This window comes from Pyrus communis, chromosome 12, assembly GCF_041283825.1.
Source record: "Pyrus communis isolate YQ-2024b chromosome 12, ASM4128382v1, whole genome shotgun sequence".
NCBI lineage: Eukaryota > Viridiplantae > Streptophyta > Magnoliopsida > Rosales > Rosaceae > Pyrus > Pyrus communis.
Window position 1 is genome coordinate 5,625,626 of NC_142576.1, and position 8,794 is coordinate 5,634,419.

General features: G+C 35.3%; 1 long non-coding RNA gene across 1 annotated transcript; it reads left to right on the forward strand.

Annotated features, from left to right (window-relative positions):
* The first annotated feature begins 242 nt into the window (after window positions 1–242).
* Window positions 243–1,302, forward strand: LOC148692233 (uncharacterized). Its single transcript, XR_015954430.1, has 2 exons — window positions 243–547; window positions 1,041–1,302. It is a non-coding gene; the product is annotated as an uncharacterized LOC148692233 (long non-coding RNA).
* The last annotated feature ends 7,492 nt before the right edge of the window (window positions 1,303–8,794 follow it).

Consider the following 8,794-nt stretch of genomic DNA (forward strand, 5'->3'; position numbering starts at 1 on the left):
TAGATATAAAGTTAGTATCGGTTTAAAAAAGAATTGTGTCACTTCTACCCGACACTAATAATTATTTTTAAATATTTTAAAACCTGGTATCGGTTGTAATAGACATTAATAATTGTTTTCAAAATATTTAAAAACTTGGTGTCATTTTGTTATCTACCACGAGCATAATGTGTGATAAATTCATGTATACTTAAATTAAAAAAGAAAAAATTTAAAAGGCTGGTCACTAAACTTTTGCAAAATTTCAAACATTTTGAAATTTGAAATTTTCACACCACTCGAGCAAACTTCCGCACAAAATTCTAAATATAAAACAAGAGAAATCCAAATTGTTTCACACCACTCGACCAACCCACAGTAACCACAATAATGGCGTTCACATCGTTATTCTCTACGCTGCAACCACAACAGCAGCAGCAACAATCGCCGCAGCTCATTCTTCTCCCAACAACCACCGTAGCAGTAGCAGCAATAGACGCCGCTGTTTCAACAGCTGCAATTTCAGCAGCAACAACAACTGTATTTGTTTACTAATGACAAGACTCCGGTGAGTCATTGTACCAAGTGGGCGGATCTCCATCCGGATTACCAGAAAATTCTTTTCCAGATTAAGTTAGTTTTCTTGAATTTTTGTGAAGAAATATTTCGCCTATTATTGGTTTTTCATTGTGATTTTTTGGGGTGTTTGGCATGATTGGTTACTGTGAAAATGTAGGAAAAGAAAGCGAAATTTTGAGTCTTTTTCGTTATGTAAAGTAGTATTAGGCAAAATTGCTGCATTAGATTTCGTAAAGTGAACTCTCTTTTTTTTTTTTTTTTTTTTTTTTAATTTTATATTTTATTAATTAATTTATTTATTTTTATACCGATATTTGTTGGGTTTTAATTAAAGTTCAAAACTTGGGTTAAGTTTGTATTAAATTCCAAGTGTAATAGTTCAGAACTTGGGTTTACTTTTTATTCTTATAATTATGAGTTGAGCTGAGATAACTGATATTTAATTTTGAGGTTCTTAACTATTGTTTGCTCACAAGGAACAGATACTGGGGTATAGGGATAAAAGCCAGCGGCTGGATCAGTGTACTTGAGATGGAAATGGAAGTATGTTAATTTTTTCCGGTCTTCCTCAGTCCAATATCTGCTTACAGGAGTATGTTTTTTTTTTTTGGCAATTTGATTATTTTGTATGTACTTTATCTTTATAAAAGTTGAAAAGCATTTAACTTGCAAGATTTTATGCTCAATTCTGAACGACTTCGTACCTTTATAATAGAAGTGCATTGCACAGTACTGTTAGGTAAAGGGGTTGACTGAGACAGACTTTTTTATTTTTTTATTATTATTAATTGTTTGTGGTGTACGGGCCACATTATAGTGGTTATTTTATTTATCAAATTATTAGGTGGTGTCAGTTAGAACTGACACCAGTCTGCTCCATCCGACGGTCATTGTTAGTATTTAATGTCGTCTGTATTCGACGTGAGCTTTAATGTCACTTTTAACTGATGCTACTATCTTTTTTTATATTTTATATTGCTTTCATTATTTACGGTGGATTAAGGAAACTAACCGACATCAAAAACCTTTTCGTGACACTAGCAATGGTGTCAGTTTTGTTATCTGACATTGCATGAGTATATGTCGGATTTTTACCAAATACCCGACAGAAATTATGTTTTCTTGTCAGTTTTTGGACTGTCAAATATAGGTAATTTTGTAGTAGTGACCTAATAATTCTTTTAACCAGACCAAGATGGACATCTGTGGGAGAATTCATAAACTAACAGACATTGTTAATAGCAAAAGCAATTTCAGGTCTTGTGAAAGTCAAGTATTGTAGTGCTTCTACAAGACTTCAATAAAAGGTTGGATCAGATAATAACACCCATTCAGTAGCAAAAACTGAGTTATTAGGTTTGCAAGGTGTGAAACATAGCTTACAACTTTCCATTCCAGCTTTACGAATGAGATCTCTAACATATTTTTCTTGATTCACAAACATATCACCATTGGACTTGTATTGGATTTGTAATCCCAAGAAATAATTAAGTTGTCCCAGATCTTTCAAATCAAAAGCTCTACCAAGATCATCAATCACAGACTAAATAAGATGTGAATTCAAACCTATGATGATTATATCATCTACATAAAGTAGTAATATAACCACATCTATCCCAACTTGTTTAAAAAAATAAACTGGAATCAGATAATGATGCAGTAAATCCAAGAACATAAAGATAACTGGTAAATTTGGCATTTTATGCCCTTGGTGCTTGCTTAAGCCCATACAATGACTTGACCAACTTATAAACATAAGGGGGACACTTGGAATCAATAAAACCTGGAGGATGCCTCATATAAACTTCCTCATGTAACTCTCCATGTAAAAAGGCATCTTTAACATCAAGTTGTCTAAGAGACCACTTGTTAGTAGCTGCCAAAGATAAAATCAATCTCATAGTTGTGTGTCTAACTACTGGACTAAAGGTTTCAATATAATCTAAATCTTGTTCTTGACTAAATCCTTGAGCAACTAATCTAGCTTTGTGTCTAGATACAGTGCTATTAGGATTTCTCATCAATTTATATACCCATTTACAGCCGATGATGTTCTTATCAGAAGGAGAGGAACAAGAAGCCATGTACCTTGAGTTTGAAGAACATCGAACTCCTCTTGCATAACTTTTTGCCACTTAGATGATTGAGAAGCAGCCTTAAAAGTAGTAGGTTCTGAGGAATCAGTGATATCTGCAATAAATGTAAACCCTCCAGAAAAATGATTATCATCATGCAAATTTAAGGAAGTAATCTCATGAAATGTAGCCGTGAGAGCACTGTAATCAATTCTGGTAATTGCACCAGTTTTAAGCCTTGTTTGAATACCATGAGAAACTTCAGGTGAACCTGGGAGAGAAGGCAATTAACACAACTTCCAACTGATTTGAGGAGAGGACAGGCAACATGGGAGGAGAAGAAGAAAGAGTAGCATGAGAACTAGGATGAGTAGTAACTCTGAAATGTGAGAGTGTTGAATAAGATCCTGACTTGAAGAATTGGAAATAGATGCAGATGACGACATATTTGAACTCAGAGGTGACTTCAATGATTCACTGTGAAACTGTGTTGCAGACTGAGAAGAATTATGTGGCATAGTAATATTAGTACCCAACTAAACAACAATAGGCCTAGTAGAAGAAAATGTCCCATAAACCATATCAGTATCAATTGGTGATGAAGCATAAGTTGATACAGCAAAGGGAAAACAAGTTTCATCATGTATCACATTTCTGGACACTAAAAGCTTGTTTGTCAACTTATTAAAACACACAGAACCTTTATAGCCAGAGATATAGCCCAAGAAAATACACTGAGTAGACCTAGGTTGCAACTTATGAGCATTATAATGTCAAAGGTATGGATATATCGCAGATCCAAAATCTTTCAGTGTAGACAAGTCAGGTTTCTTATGAAAAAGTTTCTCAAATGGAGAAATCATCTGTAAAATCTTACTAGGCATTCTATTTATTAGAAACACAGCATGCCACAACATGCCACAACATTATACCCAAATCTATGAGGAAGTGATGCAGTGGACAACAAAGTAAGGGCAATCTCCACAATATGCCTATGCTTCCTTTATATTAATCCGTTTTGTTGTGGTGTGTATGGACATGACACATACTGTACAATACCCTTATGAGCAAGAAGATTTTTGAAATCATTAATGTGAAATTCACCATCACCATCAGATTACAATATTTTCATCTTGGTTTGAACTTGCTTTTCTAGATAAGCACAGAATTTTACAAAGTTACCAAAAACAGCTGATTTTTTTATTAAAGGAAAAATCATACAAATATTGTTGCTTCATCTGCAAATGACACATTGTACATATAACCTTCAACTGATACAATTGGTGAAGGACCCTATACATCACTATGTATCTTATGAAAAGGAAATGATATTCTATCAAACTTCTCTGGAAATGATAACCTACTCATTTTACCACTAATACAGTGAGAACAAGCCTTAGGATGTACATTAGTAGAGAAGTAAATATTAGAATCTCTAAGCATAGTTTGTAGAACCTCATTGGAAGGATGCCTCAGTCTGTGGTGCCACAAAGAAGACTACCATTTTGAAGAGACATCACCTTGATTCATCGCAGTTGGAAAAACATGCATGGGAATCCTAAATAGTTCATTATTGTTACTCTTTCCTTGATATAGTACTTCCCTTGTTGTCTTGTCCTGCACAAAGAATTCAACATCATCACAGATAAACCAACTGTGGTTATCTCGACAAAGCTGCTTTACAGAAAGTAGATTGACTGTCAACATTGGAACATGAAGAACATTTTTGAGATATAAAGGCTGAGAAGAAGTAGGTAATTGGCTAGTGCCAATATGTTTGACAACTAAACATTCCCCATTACCAACATTAATCTTCTTATCTCCATCATAAGGAACTGCAATGTTTAAGATAGTGATATCAGGACTCATATGGTGTGGGGCTCCTGTATCAACTATCCAAGAACCATTTCCAGAGGTAGGTTGAGCAGTAAATGCAGTTGGCAATTGATTTTCTGGAATATCTGAAAAATTATGAGAAGACTGGCCTTGATGAAAAAAAAAAGGTGATGCAGAAAAATCAGGAGGCACATTTGAAGATGCTGAATGAAATCCCTGATAACCAAAAGTACAAGCAAAAAAATCGTTCTGAGAAGAATTGTACTAAAACTGAGAATGATGGTCTTGAAATGCAAAATTTGCATGTAAAGAAGCTGGTGGAGGAGCCCCTTGATACGTATAATTGCCCATGTGTCTGCAATCAATAGCAATATGTCATTTGACTCATTTCTTTCCACAAATCTGGCACTCTTGAATTACTTGATTATTTTCACTCCTATAGCAACATGTAACAACAGTAGGTCCTTTTCTCAAACATATTTGACATTCAGGAATGACCGTTTGTCGATTAGATGTATTTCCAGACCAAAAACCACTAGACTTTGAATTGTTATACCTTGGTTTATAGCCACCATTATTCCTGCCCTTGTAACCATTATTACCATAAAGCCTAGCTCCTTGACCTCCAAAATTATTGCCAGATGAATGAAAACCATTACCATTTGAAGTTCCATACTGAGGAAAAGAAGATTGTGGAGCAGCCATGTTTGAAGAATCAGGAGCATTAAAACCATATTCAAAATTTTGTGTAAATACAGAAGGAGAGCCAGAACCAACAGAAATACTAGATGCACCAGAATGAGATTGAAATGATGAATTACTATTCTGAGAAGAAGGTATTGCCCCATTGACATACATAGCAGCCATACTATGAACAAGAGTTTGCATTCTAGTTTCAATGGTCTTCTCAGCCCCTAACAACTATGCCCTGAATTCTTTTAAGGAAATAGGTGTCTCTCAAGCTAAAATCACAGTTCTAATCATATCAAAATCAACAGGAAGGCCTGTTAATGCTGCAATAATCAAATCATTGTCTGTAATTTGTTCACCAGCAGCAGCCAATTTATCCTTAATTGTCTTTTAAAAGAGGGTCGTTCTTGTAATTTACTCAATAACAGAACTATATATCCATTATCTTATACATTAAAATAGAGAATAAGTAGGTGCTAAAAAGGGTATAAAATGAGGTTGCCAATTGACATCCCACATCCTAATTTTGTTGTTGTGAAGGAAACTCAAGGCCTTGGTAAGGGTTGATCATTGATGGCAGGCCCCTTCAGCTAAACTTTTAAAAAATGGTGCAGGAAAACAACTATTAGCCAGTGAGGAAGTAGTAAAAAAATCCCCAAATTTTTCATAAGAAAAACCTGATTAAAGCTTGAAGTTGCTCAATCCAAGACCCCATCCTTTCAAGGGCATAACATTTCTTTCAAGAAATAGGGAAATATGCTCGAGAATTTGTACTTCATGTCCAAACAAAATTGCAGGTCCAGTTGCGAACTTATAATAAAACAGTCTTAGGCCAAGTATCAATAGAAAAACTGTGAGAGATAACGTGCTAACAACAAGAAATAAAATGATTGTTTCGTAAGACATTGTTTCATTCGTTCAAGTATTGAATCACACCAAAATAAACCGACTCGTTTTCTAAATTATTACTTTTAATTAATAAGGGTCATCTTCCCAGCCATAGAAAGAGAATGACCACACAAATCAGATATACAATTATGAATCTTGTCTACCATAACTTGGAATAAGCTCTTTTAGGTTGTCCAATACAAATTGGAACCCCACATATATACAGGGAAGCTTACCAACGGGATGCTCAACCAAGAGTAAATTAGAGATCGATGAGGAACAGCTGACGTACCCTGATAAACATGAGATGCTTTAGTCACCAATTGTCTAAATTTAATCCATAATCATAAAGCTATAAGTTGCACCAATTGGGCTTTGTTCCCTTACATAAAACCGTGATATTATCCACCAAAAGAATATGAGAGGAAATTTCAACTGCTGAAGGAGAAGAAATAGCTTTCACCTTTCCAGTTTCAAATAAATGCACTAAACTTCGGTAACCTCCTTTGCAAGAAAAAAAAAAAAATGAAAAATGAAAAAAAGAGAGTAGATACTGGATCGCCCCGAACACCATGACTACATTCGAAGAAGCCAACCTGAATTCCATAAAAAAAGAATTGAAAACCTCACAGATGTCAGAATAGTAATTACCCATTGGACAAAAGTTGAATTTAACCCAAAAGCAATAAGAAACCGGCAAAGAAAATCTCAGTTGAGAGTGTCAAAAGCTTTAGCCACATCAAACTTTATAGCAATATTCGTCATCGCATTTAGTATCAAGCAAGTTGACATATTCAGAAGCCAAAAATATGCAATCAAAGATATGTCAATATTTAAGAAAGCATATTGGTAGGCAAAATTATCCGTGAAGCAATAGAGGCTAGGCGAACAAAAAGAGTTCTGTCAATAATTTTAAAAATGAAAGATTCTACTCAAATGACAGTGATTACAACTCTTCATTTTCAAGTAATTGTCAAATTGGTTGGAGCATATAAACTGTTCTGTTAATAGAGGATCGTTTTTGTAGTTTACGCAATAACAAAGCTGTATATCCATTATCTTGTACATTAAATTCGTGAATACGTAGGTGTTCAAAAAGTATAAAAATGAGGTTGACAATTTGACATCCACATCCTAACTTGTCGTGAAGGAAACTCAAGGCCTTGGTATGGGCTGATGGCATCCCCTTTCAGCTAGACCTTTTTTTTTTTTTTTGGTCAAAGCTAAACTTTCTTTTTAATTGCCGAAATTTCAAACCATATGGCAGAGAGGGTGGCAGCCATATTTTGAAATTCAGTCGAGGAGACTTGCCTAGGCAAATCACTATGAGAATGAGTCTCATATTAATGGAATGAGAGATCTTATATGGGCTTATAAGTAAGTTGTGTTATTCCTTATATTATCAATTGATTTTATAGTGAAACCTCAATTTTCCTCATAATATTAGAGTAGGTTGTCCTATATGTGAAACTCAACGGCCACACGTGTATCACATCATCTGGTTGTGTTGTCTACATATTAGGCTTGAAAATCCACCACATGTGAGGGAGCGTGTTGAGAATGAATCTCACATTGATGAGAGGAGGGACACTGCAAGTGCTTATAAGTAAGTTGGGCTACTTTCATATTACCAAGTTTTATAGTGGAATCCCAACTTTCTTCATGATATCAAAGCAGGTTATCCTACATGTGAAGCCAAGCGGTCACATGCGTTCCATGTCACCTCGTTGTATTGTCCACGTGTTAAGCTTGAAAATTCGCCACACGTGAGAAAGCGTGTTGAGAATGAGTCTCACATTGATAGGAGGAGGGAGGCGGTGTTGAGAATGAATCCTACATTGATGGAAGGAGAAACCTTGCATGAATTTATAAGTAAGTTTGGTTACTCTCTGTATTGTCAATTGATTTCATAGCAGAACCTTAACTTTCTTCAATTATCACCAATTTTCTTATCAATCCCAAGAATCGCATTCAAATCACCAAATACTAACAGTGCACCCGAAAACCCTGTTCACACTTATTTGATCAATAGAAGACAACAATGATCCATGCTCCACAACAGTCGTTACAACAATAAAAACATTACCTTGCATCATATTGCCAACCAAAAACTGCACAAACAAGTGTTGGCTAGAAGAAGAGCACACAGTCGGAGATAAAATATTAATAGTAGTGAAACACCCAATATTTGAAAAAGACTGTCCTCGGTCATTAACACCCAGAAAAACCATACTAATTGAATTCCAATAAGAAGCTGGAATCCTTGTCATTGAAGTCGTAGGCTCAGCTAAACTAAAAAAAATCCGGGGCATACGTCCGACGTTCATTCACAATCGTATCATGCCGATTAGTTGCGACCTGCACATTATGCTCATTCCGTTCAGCTACACAGTAAGCACCTTCACTGTGCATGTCCAATCTCAAACCAAATCTCCATATATGTGCTTTCTTGTTCCCTAGCTTTAGCTTGCTCTAATTGTTCCGTACGTTCTAAAAAGCAAAATGGCTGGCCAAACAAAAGGGCAAACTTAAAAAGGAAAAGTAAAATGACCATATATTATTCAGCCTCCACGACACTAACATTGACTGTAGAAAGTAGAATTGATGTACATTTTTTGCTGAGAGGATCCTCGCCGGATCCTTTTTGTGAGATCCAAGAGATTCTCTTTGTGAGGATTCATGAGATCCTCTAATCATATCCTTTCATCGTATATCGTGCGGTCAATTTTTATCAGGTACTGTTTATA